We start from the raw sequence: 19,741 nt of genomic DNA on the forward strand, positions 1-19,741 counted from the left end.
CACACACACACACACACACACACAAACACACACACACCAAACACACCCATATCTCTGTATAACTTTTGGTAAACATAAAATAATGACTAGCTAGGTCTTTTTCAATCATCCCAGGTATTAGTTTTCCCTCCTTCTTCTCCTGTGTTATCCTCCCTCTCCTTCTCCAGTTAGAGCCTCCCCTTTTCAATTTCCCCCTTTCATAACACCTATGTCTTACTATACCCTTCTCTACAGATCCCCTCCAAATATGGTCTCTTTTCCTTTCCTGGTTCCTGCTGTTACGCCAGATTATATAATCACATAAAGGTTTGAAACTGGAACCCACAAACTAGAGAGAACATTTGGCATTTTCCTTTCTGGGTCTGGGCTACCTCACTCCGTGTAACCCACTCTCCGTTTCCTCCATTTACCTGCATACATCATGATTTCATTTTTCGTTACATTGGAGTAGAATTCTCTTGTAGCACATGTACCTCATTTTCACTGTCCATCTGTCAGTTGAGAGGTATTTAGGTTGTTTTCGTTCCCTAGTTAGTGTGAGCAGAACAGCAGTGAATGTGGCTATGCAAGTACCTGTGAAGGGGGATGTTGAGCCGTTTGGCCATATGCCAAGGAGTGGTATAGCTAGGTCATATGGTAGATTTGTTTTTGGCATTTTTGAGAATTCTCTATGCTAGTTTCCAGAGTGGGTGGACCAGTTTGTGGTACCATCAACAGCAGAAACTCTCTCTACAATCTAGTGATAAGAAATTGAGAACTCATAAAAATTAATAAAAAAAATCAAATAGATATTTCGTAAAGGATACATGGAGACATACTAGAAATCATTGGTTGTAAAAGAAATAAACTTTTAAACATGGCTCACTATTTTATGCCAGGGAAACTTAGCCTTTTCTCATATCCTCAGCAGCGTTTGTGGTCCGTCGTTTTATTGATCTCAGCCATTCTGACAGGTGAAATGAAATCTCAAAGTTGTTTTGATTTGTATTTCCCTAACTGAAAGTTACAAAGGAATTGGATGGGCCAAGAAGAGGGGCTGAGGTTGGTGGCTACAGCAGACTATGAAGGTACTGGGTGTGAGCCACATGTGGTGGTTATGGAGTCTCTGATAGAAATGAGGTTAGGGGTGAGTCTCACAGGAATGGAGATGGTCTGAGAAGAGAGCCATTTGATATTCCTATAGTCTATTCATCTTTGTAACTCACCAGCATCTTTTATTACATATTCAGTTGTTTGTGTCCTTGTTATTAAGTTGTATAACCCATCGTCTCAAGAATTCCTATTGACTGTATAAAGAGGCATGAACAGGAAGACATTATTCCAAATGAATATCTATTAAAAGATTTCTTTACCAAACACTGAAAATGTATTGCCTTAGTTAGGACTTCTATTGCTGTCATAAAACACCATGTCCAAAAGCGATTCAGGAAGGAAAGGGTATATTTCATCTTACAGCTTATTCCTTCTTCCAGGAAAGCCAGTGCAGAGACTCAAGACAGGGAGTGGTGCAAAGGCCATGGAGCAGTGCAGCCTACTGGCCCGATCTCTATGGCTCATCCACCCTCCTTTCTTCTACCACCCAGGACCATCTGCAGGGGATTTCCCACCAATGGGCTGGGCTTTCCCACACTAATTATTAATTAAGATAATGTTACACCAAATACCTTATGGAGGCATTTTCTCTGTTGTGGTTCCCTCTTCTCAGACAACCCTGGCTTGTATCAAGTTGATGATAAACTACCTGGGACATTCTCTTTAGTGATAAGAAGTAAAGAACTCATAAAAATGAATAAAAAATGTGAGTAGATATTTCTTAAAGCATACATGGAAACATACCAGAAATCATTGGTTTCGAAAGAAGTCAACTTATAAACATGACTCACTGTTAGCAATTGAACAAACTTACTGTAAAATATGCTATTGAGGATTTGGCATAGACTTTAAAATACCACCAGTGGACATGTGAAATGGTACAATGGTTTTGAAAACTCAGACAATTTCTTACTCAGTTTTAATCCCAATATAAAAAAAATTCCTAAAACATAATTCTACCCATAAAATGTACTTGTTCAGATTGAATATAAACAATCTACAAGTGTACTTCTTTTCAATATTGCTCAAAGTACAAACCAACCACCTGTCATTCTTCATATGAATCACAAAGCAAAGTGCAGTGTTGATAGAATGGGCTACTCCCTCAGGGTAAAACGGGACAAGCTGCAATGTGTGCCAAACCTGGATGCATATTACAAAGTTTGCAGGAACAAAACCCAAACCAAGGTGCATACAATCACATTGTTTACTTGAAAGTATAGAGGAGAACTAAATTATAATGAGACAAGCCAAATGAGATGAAATGGAAACAGAAAGGTGGATGGGAGTTGCAAAGGAAGGCGAGAGCAGAGAGGGAGATGTTGTGGTCCAGTGCTTGTCCAGGGTTTCAGAGCCTTAGGTTTGATCTGCAGTGGAAAAAAAGAAAAGGTGTGAAGCCATCTATGGTTGGTGACAGTGTCCTGAATCATGACTGAGATGGTGACAATGCAGAATGTAAATGAAATCACTGAACCATATACTTGAAATGGACATACTATATAAATCTTATCCTAATAAGAGAACTGAAAATACTTAAGATTTAAAAGATAAATTCGGTAGAGTATTGCTTCATTCTGAGATAGATGATCTTTCAAAAACTTGTAAATACATCTGTGATCCTTATAAATTTATTTATTTATCTAGCTCCACAAATGCATGCATTTGGGTCTCTTTGAATGATTATTGCTTACTTTATGGTAATACTTTAAATACCCAAGATCTAGAAGCTGTATATTCTTCTCCCTCCTTGGATTCAAAACATCTCCTTTTGTTTTGGCTCAGATCTTTTTAACACTGCTCTTTCTCCATCTCTTTAAATGTAATACTTCGCTATTTCTGTCATTCTTTTTCCCGGTTATAGGCTGGAAGTAATTTTCAGAGTGTTCCTGTGTCAGTTGGTGTTCTTTTGATACACAACAGAGAAATAGATTCGTGTTAAATTACGGAGCAGGGAACACAGTCAACGCTCTAATTTAGTAGGGCTAGAAGGAGCATGATCATGGGCTGATGTCAAGACGGGTGGGGATGGCACTCTACAGCCCTCTCTGAGGACTGAAGCGGCAGGGAGGGAATTCCCACTTACTCTGAGACACATTAACTGCCTCTTGCACTGGTCCATTATAATTTCCTCCATTGTCTGAGGATATTTTTCTTTTTGTTCTGGGGTTTGTTTGCATAATGACCTTGCCTTCTTATTTCACTGGAAGATGAGTGTACTCTGCAGATCTGACATTTGCCAAAGCAGAACAGAGAAGCCTTTCTGGCTCGTACTCGACTCTGTTCTCAGACAGTCTGACCCAGCCAAGTGTCTGAAAACTCACAATCTCAGAAGAGAGTGGCCTCAAGGCTTGCGGTGACTTTCCCCCACTTAGATGGATAGCCTGACAGGAATTGAGCTTATTGAGATAGAAGGAGACCCAGCTCCTTTCTGCCTGTGCCAGGGAAGTTGAAACTGTAGCGATGGTTAGAGGCTACTCCTGGGATGAATTCCTTGGGACATCTGAGGTAGCAGTGGGGCTGTCACTAATGAGTTTACCTGGCCTGGGGCTGGATTACAGAGTAGCTGGGACACAGGCAGGAGGCCCAATACTGTCTCTATGTCTTCCTTTAGGTGGGGGATTTGGCTTGTGATCTCCTAGAAAGGGGATAATCAATTGTCAGCAATGAGGCAAAATTCAAAGGTTTGTATTAGTAGATCTTCTAATTCTTGTAATAGATGTGTGTGTGTGTGTGTGTGTGTGTGTGTGTATGTGTGTACATATAAATGTGGAATGCCAAACTATTCAGATCTTTACGTGTGGATTTTATGACCACCCCATAAATGGCATCTTTGGAATAGAAAAAAACAAAAACAAAAACAAAACAACAAAAAAACTACCAATATTTTGCTTTCCCTTACCAAGAAAGCATCAGGTTCAGTACAGGTACATGTAATGCAACGGTTTTTATTAAACCCACTGATTTTGTTCCCCTTCCTTACCATTCACTCAAGGCAGAATAACACCGCCAGCATTGATATCTAGCATGATGGTCAAAACTCAGCCTATTTGCTTGACTACAGAGGCTTCACTTTCTCCATTACTCAAGGAATTCTGCATAGCCTTATCATTATTCCTGTATATAAGCTAATGATGAGACTTCCAGTGCTTTCTGAGGCTTCTGAAACATTTTAGAGGTTTATCCATTCCCTCCCTCCCTCTCTCTCTCTCCCTCCCTCTCTCTCTCTTTCTCTCTCTCTCTCTCTCTTACACACACACACACACACACACATACACACACACACACTTTCAGGGTTTATTTATTTTTTATTTTATGGTTATAGGTGTTTTGCCCACATGTATGTCTGTGCAACATGTGCATGAATGCCTGGTGCCTGCAGGGAAGGTGTCAGATCCCCTGCGATTGGAATTACAAGTGGCTGCTGGGACTCAAACTTGCCCCCACTGAAATCGCAGAACGCTCTTAACTGCTGAGCCATCTCTTCATTGTCTCCCATCCTTCTCTTCCTAGGAAGGGTTTTTAGACTTGATGATGGTTTATTATAGAATTAGAGGCGATATCAATAACTGCTAGCCATCTTGGACAGAATGGGCATTAATTGCAGATTCTATTTTATTAATGTAGCATAGTTCAATATTATGTGATTAAAGTGTCCCTTGCTTATTTTCTGTGCCGTCCTACCAGAGTTGGGAGATTTCCTTCTGTGTGAGACTCTTTGGGACTTTGCCTGCTTCTGGTTTTCCACCCAGGTGACTCTGTCTGTGTCTCACTGAACACTTATCACCAGGCAAGCATGTGTTTACCTGTTCTGGAGAGGTGAATACCATCTATAAGAAGATTTGATGAGATGTTACCTTTCCAGAATAAGTTCTTAATATAGAATCACAAGGCTGCTTCAGTTGAATGGGGGTGTTTGTGGCCTCGTCTCCCTTTTAATGTGTTTCCCTTAGAGGGTCAAACAACCCTTTTACAGGGGTCACATATCAGATATCCTGCATATCAGATATCTACATTATGATTCATAACAGTACCAAATTGCAATTATGAAGTAGCAACAAAAATAATTTTATGGTAGGGGTCACTACATCTTGCGGAATAGTATTAAAAGGTTGTAGCATTAGGAAGGTTGAGAGCCACTACTGTACTGGCATTAAAGTCTGTTCTGCTTAATAACAGAAATCTGACCATTTCTTTTTTAAACCTTAGAGATTTCTGTAGAGGTTTTTCATCACAGAAACTGGGGCTGCCTATGAACCTGCTGCTACAAAGGCAAAAACCAGGCCGGTGTGTCAGATCAAGATGGATGTAAGAACAGGGCAAGCATGGGGTGAAAGTGCGGGTTTGTATTTCCCCTGACTATTCAAATACATCTAATACAATTCGTTCCAGCACGGGGGACAGTCAGATTCTGTATCTCTGAGCCCTTGGACTCACAAAGCACAGAAAAAGAAAACAAAGTGCAATGCAGAGAAAAAAAAATTAATCCATTCATCAAAATTAATCCACAACAATAAGGAAAGCTGGCTGTACAGAAGAAAGGGGAAATGCGGTTAGTTTTTATCTTTCTCTCTGAGTTGAAAACCAGTGTTTACAGGAAAGCAAAGCTCAGAACACTTTATTTTTGATGTTTCTAAACTCTGTTCTTGAACTTGCAGATTACTGCTTTGACTTTTAGCATCAATCCCTGAAAGTAATTCTTGTTTCTTCTTCTTCTTTTTCTTCTTTTTTTTTTAACTTTCTTTTTTGTTGTTAAAAAGAAACAAATCCCGATAGGCAGACACCAAGAGCCAGTGCTTTTTCTTGTAGAGAAGTGTACCATATACTCCTGAGTGAAAAATTCCCCTTTCAAAGGGATGTTATTTAAAAAATACAATCCTATTATGATATACAGGTATGCTGAAGACATAATTGTAGGTACCAAGAATGAATGAATGAATGAATGAATGAATGAATGAATGAATAAAAGCACTTGGGCAATTTCATCATCCGAAGGGCTAGAACTCTGAAAGGGTTTTTCTGACAGTTGACTGACATATGACAGGGATTTTAAATCCCTTTTCTCTAAGTAACTTCTGTGGACTCAGGCTTCTGACCCTGCAATTGTTTGCTTTGTGTGAGCTCCTCAATAGAAAGATGCTATCAGGTGCATGTGTTCGAGCTATGGGAATTAGCTCACAAAGACAAAGGTTGCATAGGGTTTACAGAGACTTATATTTTCATAATCCTTACAGCATCTAGGCAGAGTGATAAAGTTGATTTTTATCTTTTTAAAGGGATTATTTTTGGCTTAACGAAAAACAAAAAACAAAACCAAAACAGCTCCTGAAAGCATGAGGATAAAGGTTACATTAAGGGGGGAGGGGAGAAAATCTTTTCCTTTCCTTTGTATTCCAAGTCCAGAGTGCTAAGTACCATGAATTTTACTTATTCAATTATTTGAAAATGCCTGCCTTTCTTTGAAAGCCTTCCTTTGGCCGTAACATGTGGGAGTGGAAACCCTTTCCAGAAGAGAGCAAGTTTGGGGCTGGAGAGAAGGCTCCATAGTCAAAACCACTTGCTGCGCTTGCAGAGGACCTGGGTTTGACTCCCTACACCCATCCACATAGCAGCTCAAAACTGCCACAATTCCAGTTCTAGGGAATCTGGTGCCTGGTTCTGGCCTGTGCACGCTCCAGGCATGCACACGCCCCAGGCACGCACATGTTGAGAACATATATAGACGAAAACATTCAGACACACAAGAAATAACCAAAGTGAGAAGACTATACATTGAAGGTGCTCCAACCAACTCATAAAACCTTCGGTAATAAAAGCATTTTAGATCATTTGTTGAATCCTCCTGACAATAGTCAATCCTCCAGCTTGCCTGAGCATTTCTGGTGACTGCTAACATCTTTTACAGAGGTTTTTCTCAAAGAGGTAGTTGTGGAGCCTGTCTGGCATGGCCCTGGTAGGGACAGAGTGGCATGGTTCCTGCCCCTAGGACAGGGCCTGCAGGCATAGACCTCCATGAGTGTTGATGGCTGTTGTGGGCCTAAGGCTTGCTTATGTAATAATGCATATATTTTCTGCACCCACTAGCAATGGAGGACTCTCTCATGTCCTTCCGAGGAATGTCCTCCCTGTCAATGTTCATGACTCCATGATACTTAGAAACAGTGCAAGTCCAGGAGTCGAAGGCGTTGTTACGTCTCAGTAAAATGGTAAACACTGGGACCTTCAGGACAGCCCTTAATGCATGGGAAAGAGCTCTAAATACATGTGTTCAAAAATACAAAAATGTATCATTTCTCAACTATGCAAAAGTAAGGATGCAATATGAATTACACGAGGGGCTTCACAAATCTAAAGGAACAGAAGCAGTTGAGCTGTGAGCCAACTTGTTAGAAAATTGCTAAGGAAGGAGATGAAGAGATTTAGGGAGTGGTGATCAAAGGAGATCTCACCCAGCCAAGTTTTTGTTTGTTTGTTTGTTTATTTGTTTATGCATACAAAGGAAGATAGATTCCTGAGTTCAGGATCAGCCTTCGGCAGAGCAAGGTTAGGCTAAGGCTTGGTGGAAATGGTCATTTCAGGGCAGGGTCCCACCCAAGTAGTTTCTCTTCTATGTTGAGCAATGGCAGACAGATCTCTGAATTCTTTTGCAATGTTAAGGGAAAAAATGTATGCTTCCTATCTCCTAAGAATCAAAGGGCTGGGGTCATGGAATGCTGACTCATAAGAAAATCAAAAGGAAAACCTGTAGTAAACGACTAGATTGATATGTAAAATAAAAGACTGGACTTGTGTTCTGCAGGAGATGAACTATCCAGAGAACACACACACACACACACACACACACACACACACACACACACACACACACACACACACGCAAGCAAGCAGGACATGGATAGAGAGATCTCTTTGAATAGCAAGCAAGCAGAATAGAGACAGAGAACTCTTTAGAGAGAAAGCAGAAGACAGAGAGAAGCAGAATGGAAACCTTGTTTCAAGCAGAACACAGGCATCAGCTAGGATCCATGATTTGACTTCCAGCTGTCTCATTTCGCTGCTCTGAGACACCCCTTCTCTCGGAACCCCTGAGAGAAGCTGAGGGGTGGTCCTCGGCAGGTATTCACTGGAAGCTGTTTCTTATTTTGATAAAAAGCTAGACACCTGTAATTCCTCTATTACAGAAAACCACAGAGCACGTGATTAATCAATTCTTAGGACACAACATGTTTAGCCTCTTCAAATATTTGAAAAATAATCCTGTGACTCTCCAGAGGTCCCCTCCCTCAAGCTCCGCCCTGATGACAAACACACTTGTTTTCCTGTAGGATATAGTCTTCAGTGTATCAGACTGGCTATCTCTGGATACAACGATGGTCCCTGTCTATAAGTTCCAGTTTATTTCAGTTAAGTAAGCTTACTTAAACCAAGTAGTTATGAACTCTCCCCACAAATCCAACTTACTTGGTGAGAAACTTCTTTTCAGTTGAAGATATTCAGTTTCAGTTGATCTTAGTCTAGTCATCAGTAATTTTAAAAAGCCTTTCATAGTAGTAAGATAACATTGGCTAACTTAGGCAGGAATTGAAGACTGAAGCTACAGTTATTTAATAAATGCACAACCAGGGCAGGATGAAGAGTGCTGAAGCCTATCTGAATATTTCTGAAGAAAAAAATGTTACCATTTATCAAAAGCTTTTTCAAGTTCCTGGCATCAAACTAACTGTGATTTCACTTAAAAAGTCTGCATAGCTCACAGCCACTAAGTCACATGATCAAGGTAATAGTGGGCAAGGAGATTCCCACACCACCTCACTGGCACCATGGGCTAACCTTCTTCTTGCCTTTTTGTTTTCATAGAAAGGCCTGGAGTGGCAGCTGTGTGCAGCAAGGCTAAGATGCTGTGAGCCTTTGACAGGTTGTGCATAAAAGCTCAGTGTATGTCTTTCACTGTCCCTGACAATATGGCAGTGGGAAGACCTTAGTAGGACAAGGACTACCTACCATTGTCTTTCCTTCCCATCCTTGCCCAGGAGCATTACAGAGGAACCAAAGCTGCAGATTCAGACTCCTCAGAGGCTGTGTGGTCTAGCTATAGTTTCGTTCATTATTGAAATGGCAGGGAAGGTTTCATTAAGTCCCTATCCTGGCCCTCATGTTCATTTTCCTTTTCTGTTTCATAACATTGCTGGAGGCCAGTCTCGAAGAACCGAGGAAGAAGAGGCCTGGTACTCGTAAGTGACTAAAGAACTCGATCACTCGGGATACCCTAACGGCTCCATTTTGAGTGCTCATTCCTCTAATCCTTACAGGCTTGAAAAGCTACATGGCAGCCATGTACCCAAGTACTGCCCATCCCCTTCTGAGCATCTCAATGAACTGCATCTTTCGGACACATTGTCCTCTGGGCTGGCTAGTATTATGTTAACTTGATACAGGTTAGTCCTTTGAGAGATGAGAAGCCCAGCTGAGAAAAGTGCCTCCATAAGGTTTGGCTGTAGGCAAGCCTATAGGTCATTTTTCTTCATTAGTGATTGATGTGGCAGGGTGAAGCTTGCTGTGAGGCCATATATGGGCTCCCGGTCCTGGGTGCTGTAAGAAAGCAAGAGCAAGCCAGTAAGCAGCACTCCTCCGTGGCCTCTGCATCAGCTCCTGCCTCCAGGTTCCTGCCCTGTTTGTGTTCCTGTCCTGACTCCCTTTGAAGATGAATCGTGATGTGGAAGTGGAAACGGAATAAACCCTTTCCTCCTCAAGTTGTTTTTGATCATGGTGTTTCATTACAGCAAGAGTAACGCTAACTAGGACACGCATCCTCTGCTCCCAAGTCCCGTTCTGATGTTTGGGAGGCTTTCTTAGTAAGAACAGTGGTGGAAAGTGTAGCGTTAGAGTGGTGCAAAGTTAGAGGAAACAGGGGATGCTTCCTATTGCTTTGTTTTGTAGTATTTTAAAAAAGAAAAGTTAAAAAGATCAAAACCTTTGTTTGCCTAGTCTTACCTGGATTTGATTCTTTAGTGATTCTAGCCTATTAACTCACAAGCCTTCAGTGAATGGAGTGAAGTCTGCACTGTTATTTGGTGGCAGATGACAACCAAGTACTGAGTCAACTGCAAATTATTTATTTATTTTTTATCTTTCACAAATCATATATTGGAGTAGACGAGCTTCAACACGGTAGTCATAGGCAAGGTCTACGGCTTTAGTGTGCTCACTGTGGGTATTTTGCTTTGGGTTCCCCTAGAAGCTGACCTTAGAAGGACCCTTGACCTAGAAAAGAAGAATTGATGCAGGGAAAGAAGTAGAAAGTAACTGGAAAATCCTGAGGTCTCCTTCCACAGTGGGGTAGCCTAGTGGTGTAGAGAGACAGCGTGGGGGAGTGGAGTAGGGTGGGAGGGAATGCTAAATACAAACCTTAGTATTTATTATCTTGCCTAGGAGTAAAAGTGGCAGGGTATTTATACTATAGGGTAAGGACCACCTCTGAATGCTCTTGGGAGTTTTTCTCCTTTAAAGATGCCCAAGTCCAGATGTGGTTTGGGTTCTAAACCTGTAATCCTAGCAGTTGGAAAGCTGAGGCAGGAGGATTGAAGATTTAAAGGCAGCCTGAGCTGTATAGTAAAAACCCATTTAAGAAGAAATAAGATTACAAAGATGACTGTAGAAAATTTTTGAAACTCACAAGAGTCAGAGAAGTGTAGCGTACAGATAAAATGTGGTAACTGAGATCACAGGAGTGTGGAAGAGCCTAGGGTGTAGAAGGCTCTGGGTTTAAATCCCAGCATCACCTTTTACAAAAGTTGTTTTGGTTTAGAACTGTTCTGGCTGGTTTTGTGTGTCAGGTTGACACAAGCTGGAGTTATCACAGAGAAAGGAGTCTCCTTTGACGAAATGCCTCCATGAGATCCAGCTGTAAGGCATTTTCTCCATTAGTGATCAGTGGTGGGAAAGCCCATTGTGGTGGTGCTATCCCTGGCCTGGTAGTACTGGGATCTATAAGAAAGCAAGCTAAGCAATCCAGGGAAGCAAGCCAGTAAGCAGCACCCTCTGTGGCCTCTGCATCAACTCTTGCCTCCAACTTTCTCCCCTGTGTGAGTTTCTGTCCTGACTTCCTTTGGTGATGAACAGCAATGTGGAAGTAAGCTGAATAAACCCTTCCCTCCCCAACTTGCTTCTTGGTCATGATGTTGTGTGTAAGAATAGAAACCCTGACTAAGACAATAACCATCTTTGAAAACTTTTTAATCCATAATCTTTTTCTCTAAAATACTATTGTTGTTGTTGTTGTTGGTGGTGGTGGTGAGATAGGGTCTCACTATGTAGAACAAGTTGGTCTGAACTCATGGAGATCTGTCTGTCTGCCTCAGCCTTCCAATTGCTTGTACCATCATGCCCAGTAGCATACATTATTTTAATTAAATGTCCATGAACTTAGTGGTACTACTCAACACATTGCTAGCCATTCATTTCATAGTGATGAAAAAAATTCCTCCTGGGAGCTCAAGTATGTAGATCGCTGCAATTTAAAAACAAAGAGCTGGCGAGGGGTGTCTTAGTCAGGGTTTCTATTCCTGCACAAACATCATGACCAAGAAGCAAGTTGGGGAGGAAAGGGTTTATTTAGCTTATTTCTGCATTGCTGTTGATCACCAGAGGAAGTCAGGACTGGAACTCAAGCAGGTCAGGAAGCAGGAGCTGATGTAGAGGCCATGGAGAGATGTTCCTTACTGGCTTCCTTCCCTTGGCTTGCTCAGCCTGCTCTCTTATAGAACCCAAGACTTCCAGCCCAGGGATGGCACCACCCACAAGGGGTCCTACCCACTTAATCACTAATTGAGAAAATGCCCCACAGTTTGGTCTCATGGAGGCACTTCCCCAACTGAAGCTCCCTTCTCTGTGATAACTCCAGCCTGTGTCAAGTTGACACACAAAACCAGCCAGTACAGGGGGTTCAGTGGTAATGGCAGTTTGCAGGTCCTGCCCTTAAGGTGCTGGCAGCCTCTCCTTCCTATGACTGCAAATGATTGATCTTGCAGTTTCTGTTCACATCCAAATGTAATCCAGGAGCATCTGAAACCACCTAATGATATGCACATCAGGAGCCACAGGCAAACTTCCTGCAGGATGGAGTAGCTGGAGCCGACTCAGGCTGTCTGCAGAAAGTTCAATGACAAAGACTTCCTTATGACTACCACAGCTGAAATCCAACCACAGCTAGTAGGACTTTAGGCACAAGAAATGTCCAAGGGAACCAAACCTATACAATCAAGAGATCCTTGAATGCTGTCTTGTTTTAAGTCACAAGATCTTTCAGAGTCGGGGGGGTAAGGTGGGATGCTGTTGTGTTGAGATTGTTTATAGAAGTATCTATCTGGATTTCCTTCTAGGAAGTATTTTCACTATTTATTAGAAGACTCTCTCTCTCTATGAAAAGATCATTCGTTTTGAGCAAGAGGATGGCTTTGAGGAGTCTAAGGAGACGGTGAGAACAAATGTATAGTGGAGAGGTGGTGGTGCACACCTTTGATCCCAGGCACTCAAGAGGCAGAGGCAGGTGTATCTCTGTGAGTTCGAGGCCAGACTGGTCTACAGAGTGAGGTCCAGAATAGCCTGGGCTACACAGAGAAACCCTGCCTCAAAAAAAAAAAAAAAAAAAAAAAAAAAAAAAAAAAAAAAAAAAAAAAAAAAAAAAAAAAAAAGGAAAGAAAGAACAGAACAAGTGTACAGATTGACAAACAGTCTAGGACACTGAGGGAAATTTAAACTTAAGTAGATTAGCTGTGCTGAGGCCAAAATGATGATGAACTGAAAAGTCTATTCATCCAGCAGGTTCTGTGTTTGAGATTTAAGGCAGGTGTCTGATTCTGCTAAGTAACCTTAATTGTTCTCCAAAAGCTCACAGCCTTATCAACTAATTAGAACACCAGGGTGCTTCCGACTTGTCTCCACATATGCTAATTGGCTTTGATCATGCTCATCCATTCATCCAAAGATATATCCAGCTAAGTGTTAAAAGACTCTGCAGCCAAAAGCCATGCTTCCGCTTCCTTCTCTTACAAAGCTTGAGGTGTCTTTGATACCTAAATATGGAAGAAATTAAAAGAAAAAAAAGCAAAAAAAAAGCCTCATGGTGGAAAAACCTGACTTCTTAGTGCTCCCGGTGTTAAGAAAGAATGCCTGGGAATTTCTCCTCAAGGAGGGGACTATGGTTAGATCGATCTTGAATTGCTGAAATGATCCCAAATCTGACATCATGACGATATCTTAAAAATTGACTGGTTTATTTTATTTTCTGAAATTAAAATGAGAGCTAATAGCTCAATGACACTAGTGTGTATGCATAGGATCTAATCTAAGTGTTGTGAATGGAAAAACTCATTTAAAAAGACAGTCCAGTCTTCAGACAGTCCTTTGTAGTCGTGCGTTGTCCAGCCTTTCAAGGCAGGTATAGAGTCACTAAGTAGCCCATGTTCATAGAGCAGGAGACAGCAAACTGGAGCTCAAACCTAGGCAGCCACTACTAACCAACACAATGATGCCTTTTACTATAAGGTTTTGTGTCTTATAAATGACTTTACAATTTTTTTTTAAAAAATTGATTTATTTATCTTTCATGTGTGAATGTTTCTCCTGTATGTATGTATGTATGTATGTATGTATGTATGTGCACCACATGCATGTGTAGTAAACTAGGCTCAACACAGAGAACACAGATTGGCAATAGATCGTTGCAATGACATGAGGTTTATTGATCCACATATGTGGGGTTGCCCACCCTCACGGGGGGGGGGTGTAGTGAACCTCGAACTTAGAAAGCACATATCTTTTATACATTACAGAGGGCAGATTTCTGCAACAAGGCTGGCTGGCTTGCTCTGGTTGGTGGAACATAGGACAAAGGGTCTCATCAGGCACTGGTTGGCTTGCTCAGGGGGCTGTTCTTGGCTTAGTCAGCCAACTTCCCTATTCAGCTCTGTACCTGGCCTTGAAAAGTCCCTGGGAAGGGGCTGAGTAACTAGGTGGTAGGGGGATTGTTGACCGCAAGGTCAGGGTGACAGTTTGTGGTCTTTTTCGAAATTCACCACAGGGAGGGGTTGTGGGGTTCTTCCAAGAATTGCTAATCTTGTTTTCGTGGACCTTCATGTCTGGGACCACCAGTTATTTTTGTTTTGGCCTTACTTAGCTTAGTCAGAATGGCCTGGTCATTCTGTCTCAACATTCTGACCACCAGAACTTTGTTTTTACAACATGTCCTTGGCTATCTCTGAAACACAACTTCTCAGTGTCTGAAGCTGCTGCTTATAGGAGCTGGAATATGGCTCTCTTATTTTACTTTATTTCTACATTCCCAGAACTTTGTTTCTATATTCTCAAAAACTTGGCTTCTGTATTCCCAGAACCTTGTTTCTACAGCTTTGTTTTCTCACTTTATTACTTCACATGCTTGGTGCCTGCAAGGGTCAAAATAGGCCATCAGATCCCCTGGAATGGGAGTTATGGATGGTTGAGAATCACCGCATGGGTGCCCATAATCAAACCCTGGCCTTCTGCAAGAGCCACAAGTGCTTTTAACCCTTGAGCTGTATCTCCAGCCACAAGTGAATTTTAAAATGACAAGTTGGTAATTCACTTCTGTCTCAATTATATATTAGCTAGGATATCATTGTATCTACTACAAGTCTTATTCATACTTATTTCATACTTTAACTTGGGACTAAATTGATTTTGATTGCTGTGGATATTTTGCTAAGTAGGATGGCATTACATCACCAGAGACCAGTCCCTCAGTAAGTGACTCAGTAAGTTTCCCCTTTCACCCACCACTGCAGGTTGTAAAACTGAAGATTATTAAATGAAGCTCAAAACACAAGATTGAGCCTGTTCACTTTTTGCTTGTTTTGTTTCTGAGACAAGGTCTCACTATGTAGCCCTGTCTGTCCTAGAACTCCCTATGTAGAGCAGGCTGGCCTCAAACTCACAGAGATCCTCCTGTCTCTGTCTCCCAAGTGCTGGGATTAAAGGCGTGTGCCACCACTGCCCAGCTTGCAGGTGTTACCTTCCCTCCCTGCCCTTGTTTGGACAGACTTATCTGGTTCACACAGAAAGAAAGCAACGTGTAGTTAAAAGAAAATAGAAGAATAATACCTGTGGCAAGAATCAGCAAGGCTCTGCTTGCCTTGTTTCTGTCTGAATGCTTGCTGCAGCCTAGGCAGAGACTCGCTCCTCCCTCATTCCCCCATCGCAGGGGAATCTGCGTGACTTTCCAAGTTGTTTACTGGCTTGTTTCATTCGATTCTCCAGTAAACTGTATTCAATTCTAATTTCTTATGAAAAAAAAACACAGCTTAATTAGTTTCAAATGGCAATTAGGAACTGATCTCAATATGAATCACTGAACCACACTCCCAGCCTCTCAGCTATTCTTCAAAACAATTGTCTGAAGGAGGAACTATTGAAATCTCACTTTAAGAACTGAAAGAAGGGCTGGCTCAATGGCTTAGAGGGTAAAAGGCTTATCACACAAGCAAGGAGATCTAAGTTCTGATCCTCGGAACCCAATACAAAGCTGGGTATGATGGCATGTGCCTAAAACTCCAATACTAGGAGGTTCTGGGGGTTCCCTGGCTGGTCACTTTAACCGGAATAGTGAGCTTCAGGCCCAATAAGAGATCTTAAAAAAAAAAAGGCCTGGAGAACTGAAGAAGTTCTCCCGACATTGACTTTTGGCCTTCCTACGTGCCCACACAGTGACATGCACCCATACATACGTGCATTCATTACACAGACACACAAGTTGAAATAACATATTCATAGAGTGTTAGTAACTTACAAGAGCCACCTAGGTTGTTAATGTTAGAGGTAAGACATTAGCCATCTTGGGTCTTAGAGGAGCGGTTTGTTGCCCTTTGAAGACAGTGTTCATTAGGCAAGTGTGGCTATGTTCTTGCTTGATGCTAAAACTGGTTGAATCCTGCTCAGAGTTCACCCACCGTGTACCTCCCGTTTTGGAATTAGATGTTCTTATTTGATATATTTGGTCGTATGTGCCTGCAGTCCTACAACCCTGGAGGCAGAGGCAGGAAGACTGCTGCAAATTAGAGGTCAAGCTGTTTTACAAAGAGGGTTCTAGCAAGACCCTGCCTTAAGAAACACAATAGAAAGTAGACAATAGAAAAGGTGTTACTGTTCAGTGTATTCCAGTGAGTCTAGCAGAAGCTTTAAGAACTGTGTTGGTGAGCAGTTCTTACTGCTCCAGCCAGCTGTGCTGTTCTTAGGGAATCCGAAGCTTCCAGCAGAGCTCCAAGGAAGGATTTTTTTAGGATACTGATTCTTTCAGAAATTATTTTGTCTGCTTCTCTTGTGGAATACTGATTTCTAAAAAGCCCTGTCTGGTGGATCTCCCTCAATCCCAGTCTAAGATTTATCTGTCTAAATTAACATATCAATGGGCACTACAGGATTAATAAAAGATCACCCTTGGAAGGTACTGAGGTCCAAGCTCCTCTGCCCCCTCCTCCTCTCATTTTTCCTTGTTTCATCTCACAGTTTGGAATCCAGTGGGTACCTTCTTGATTGCAGTCCTGAATATATGTGTTGGCGGCAGCTGCTAGGGGAATAAGCAGGACACAGCAGATGTGTCAACAACTAGGGTGGACTCAGCTCATATTGAAATTGCTTTTCAAGTGAGTCTCAGGCCAAACAGCTCACAGACACCCTTATGTGTTTCTTTATTAAACTGAAAGATTAGTTGAAAGTGTAATAAATATATGCTAGACTTAATGGGCTTTTGAAAAACTTCTAAAGTATAATGCCTTGATTGGCAGATTAAGTTTAAAAATAAATAAAAATAAGGAGTTGCGTTTTTCTTGCTAGGTGTCCTCATTAGAGTGACATTGTCTTTAAACCTTATGTCAATTCCTGACTTACCACTGTGATGGTCAGGGAAGACAGAGTGACCTGGAAGTCCAAGATCATCCAACTCTTGGATGATTACCCAAAATGCTTCATTGTGGGAGCAGATGCAGCAGATCCGCTTGTTCCTAGAAGGCTGTGGTGCTGATGAGCAAGAACACTATGATGCTCAAAGCCATCTGGGGGCATCTGAAAAACAACCCAGCTCTGGAGAAACTGCTGCCTCATATCCAGGGGAATGTGGGCTTTGTACTCACCAAGGAGGATCTTACTGACATTAGGGACATGTTGCCGGCCATCTATGATAGTGCCACCAATGTGTGTGAGGTCACTGTGCCAGCCAAGGACACTGATCTTGGGCCTTAGAAGTCTTTCTTCCAGGCTTTAGGCATCACCACTAAAATCTCCAGAGGCACCACTGAAATTCTAAGTAGTGTGCAGCTGATAAAACCCAGGAACAAAGTAGGAGCTAATGAAGCCACACTGCTGAACACATTGAATCTCTTTCTCTCTTTTCCTTTGGGGTGATGATCGGGCAGGTGTCTGACGATGGTAGCATTTGTAATCTGGAAGTGCTTGACATCACAGAGTTAACTCTGTACTTCTGCTTCCAAGTGGTATAGTGGTATGTCTGAAAGGTTGTCAGTGTTTGTTTGCAGATTGGTTTACCATGCTGTTGCCTCAGGGCTAGGAATTGTCATCAATGGATACAAGCCATTCCTGGTTTTGTCTGTGGACAATTAGATGAAGATATGGAATTTGGTCTCTTTGACTAATCAAAGCAACCAACTCAGTCAGCTTAATTTGAGAAACATGGAAATAAAGGCTTACTTCTTTTTTAAAGGAGGGGGGGGCGGTCCTTCTATGCCTAGACTCTAGTCACTGACCTTGCAATTTTCCCCAGATAGAAAGAGGTCATCCTGGTCTTAGGCTCCATCACTTGAACCAAGGCTTTGAGGATGATGCCCAAGCTAGATTTAAGCTGAGAGTCCTGTTTAACTCATTTGAGGTTCAACATAGTGGTCTGGAGTTTGAAGAACTCCCCAAAGTAGTTCTTTCTATTTAACAAGCAAGACTGAGAAATGTTCATTCCCAACGATTTTCTAGAGGCAAGCACCAAGTCTGGGTGGAGAAAGTTACAATCTGTATGTAGATAGAGACTTTTTTTTTCCTTTTCTGTAGGATCACACTTCTAGTGACACAGACACATTCAGCCATCTCATTTTACCTTTAAGATGTGCTTTAGGTAGGAACACCGTGTCCTTCCTGCATAGACTTCCCATGTGCAGGTTTCATGTAAGTTTTTAATGAACTAAAAGCCTTCTGTTAGTAGAGAATACCCAGTTAGAAGGCCACATACCCAGTCCATCATTCTCATAAATGAGGGAATTGAGGCTGGATCAAATGCAGTGACCTAGTGTTTCCTCCAAGACAATGACTGGGCTAGCTGGTACCCTGGCTTTCCCTTTGTCCTTCTGTCCCTCTGGTAAACTCTATAGCAATGTTAAGGGATGTGGATGCGTGTTAGAATCATCTAGGGAGCTTGCTACATCCTACTTCTCATCTGTAAGTCTCAGGTAGGGCCCGTCATGGTGTCAATGAGCTTTTTGTCTGAACATTTGGGATGTCAAGCCCTCAGGGTTGTAATTGCTGCCATTGTCAAGTACCTTTTAGAATGATCGCCCCAAAGGAGAAGGGGAAGATGTTCAGGTGAACAGTGGCTTTTTGGTGCTTACATGAATGCTGTATGGATATAAGACAGCATAACCCACCTCTGACATGAACACTCTCATTAGAAATGCGTGCCTTTCTGCCCACAGTAGTTAGTAACAGTTTCCCTCACCCTTCCCCATTCACTTCTTTTCTTTCTCTCAACTTTTATCTTGAATTATTCTCCTCCTACTTGTACAATTTCATGTATATATTTGCTCCTTTACAACTAACTGGTCATGAACATCTTCAGATGGGAATTGTATCCTAAATTTTCATAATTATGCTATGACTATGTATGAATTATTAACCAATATGTGTAGGTTGAGTACACCTTCCCTATCAGTTTGACTGACACACGTCAAGGGAACATATCTTGAGTTTCTTATTTGTGGATATGTTAAAAAAAAGAAATAGCTGTCATTGTTACTGGCAAGACTTCCTTCTGTTTCTGCTGGGTTTTTGCACAACAATTATTTTTATTTTATTATTATTATTATTATTATCATTATTATTATTATTATTATTTTTAGACTTTCTGAAACACCATTTGCTTTCTTTAGCCAAGGCCGGCTCTAGCCAGTTGTTGCTTAGCAATAATAATGACATGTTGAGACTCATCTGATGGACTATGAATACCCTGAGCAGAGCTGGCCAGGGGCAGCTGGTTGGTTAATTGTGGCCTCCGGTCATCACCAGGAGATCAGCGGCTGTGCGGAATGAGAAAGCCGAGGCTGCTGCAAAATACATTGCAAATTGCATTTGTGCTGCAAATGCACATTTCAGACACTGAGTAGAAATAAAACCTTAAGATGGAGACCAATTCCGTGTCTTTGAAACATCAGGTAGCTACCTGGCCTAAAATAACATATTCTTCCTGAGAGTCTCGAAGGTTATTTACAGTGTGTATGGCTCCTGCTTTCTACAATTCTCCATGGATGATGGATGATGATGGCCGCAGTACTGATGACGGCAGAAGGGCCACCTGAGGAATGGCCACTTGTAAAATGCCACTTTTAAACACAGCCATTTGTGAATG

General features: G+C 41.8%; 1 pseudogene; it reads left to right on the forward strand.

Moving 5' to 3' along the window:
* The first annotated feature begins 17,014 nt into the window (after window positions 1-17,014).
* Window positions 17,015-17,736, forward strand: LOC116087465 (annotated as a pseudogene).
* Window positions 17,737-19,741: the final 2,005 nt, after the last annotated feature.

This window comes from Mastomys coucha, unplaced genomic scaffold (genome assembly GCF_008632895.1).
Source record: "Mastomys coucha isolate ucsf_1 unplaced genomic scaffold, UCSF_Mcou_1 pScaffold13, whole genome shotgun sequence".
NCBI lineage: Eukaryota > Metazoa > Chordata > Mammalia > Rodentia > Muridae > Mastomys > Mastomys coucha.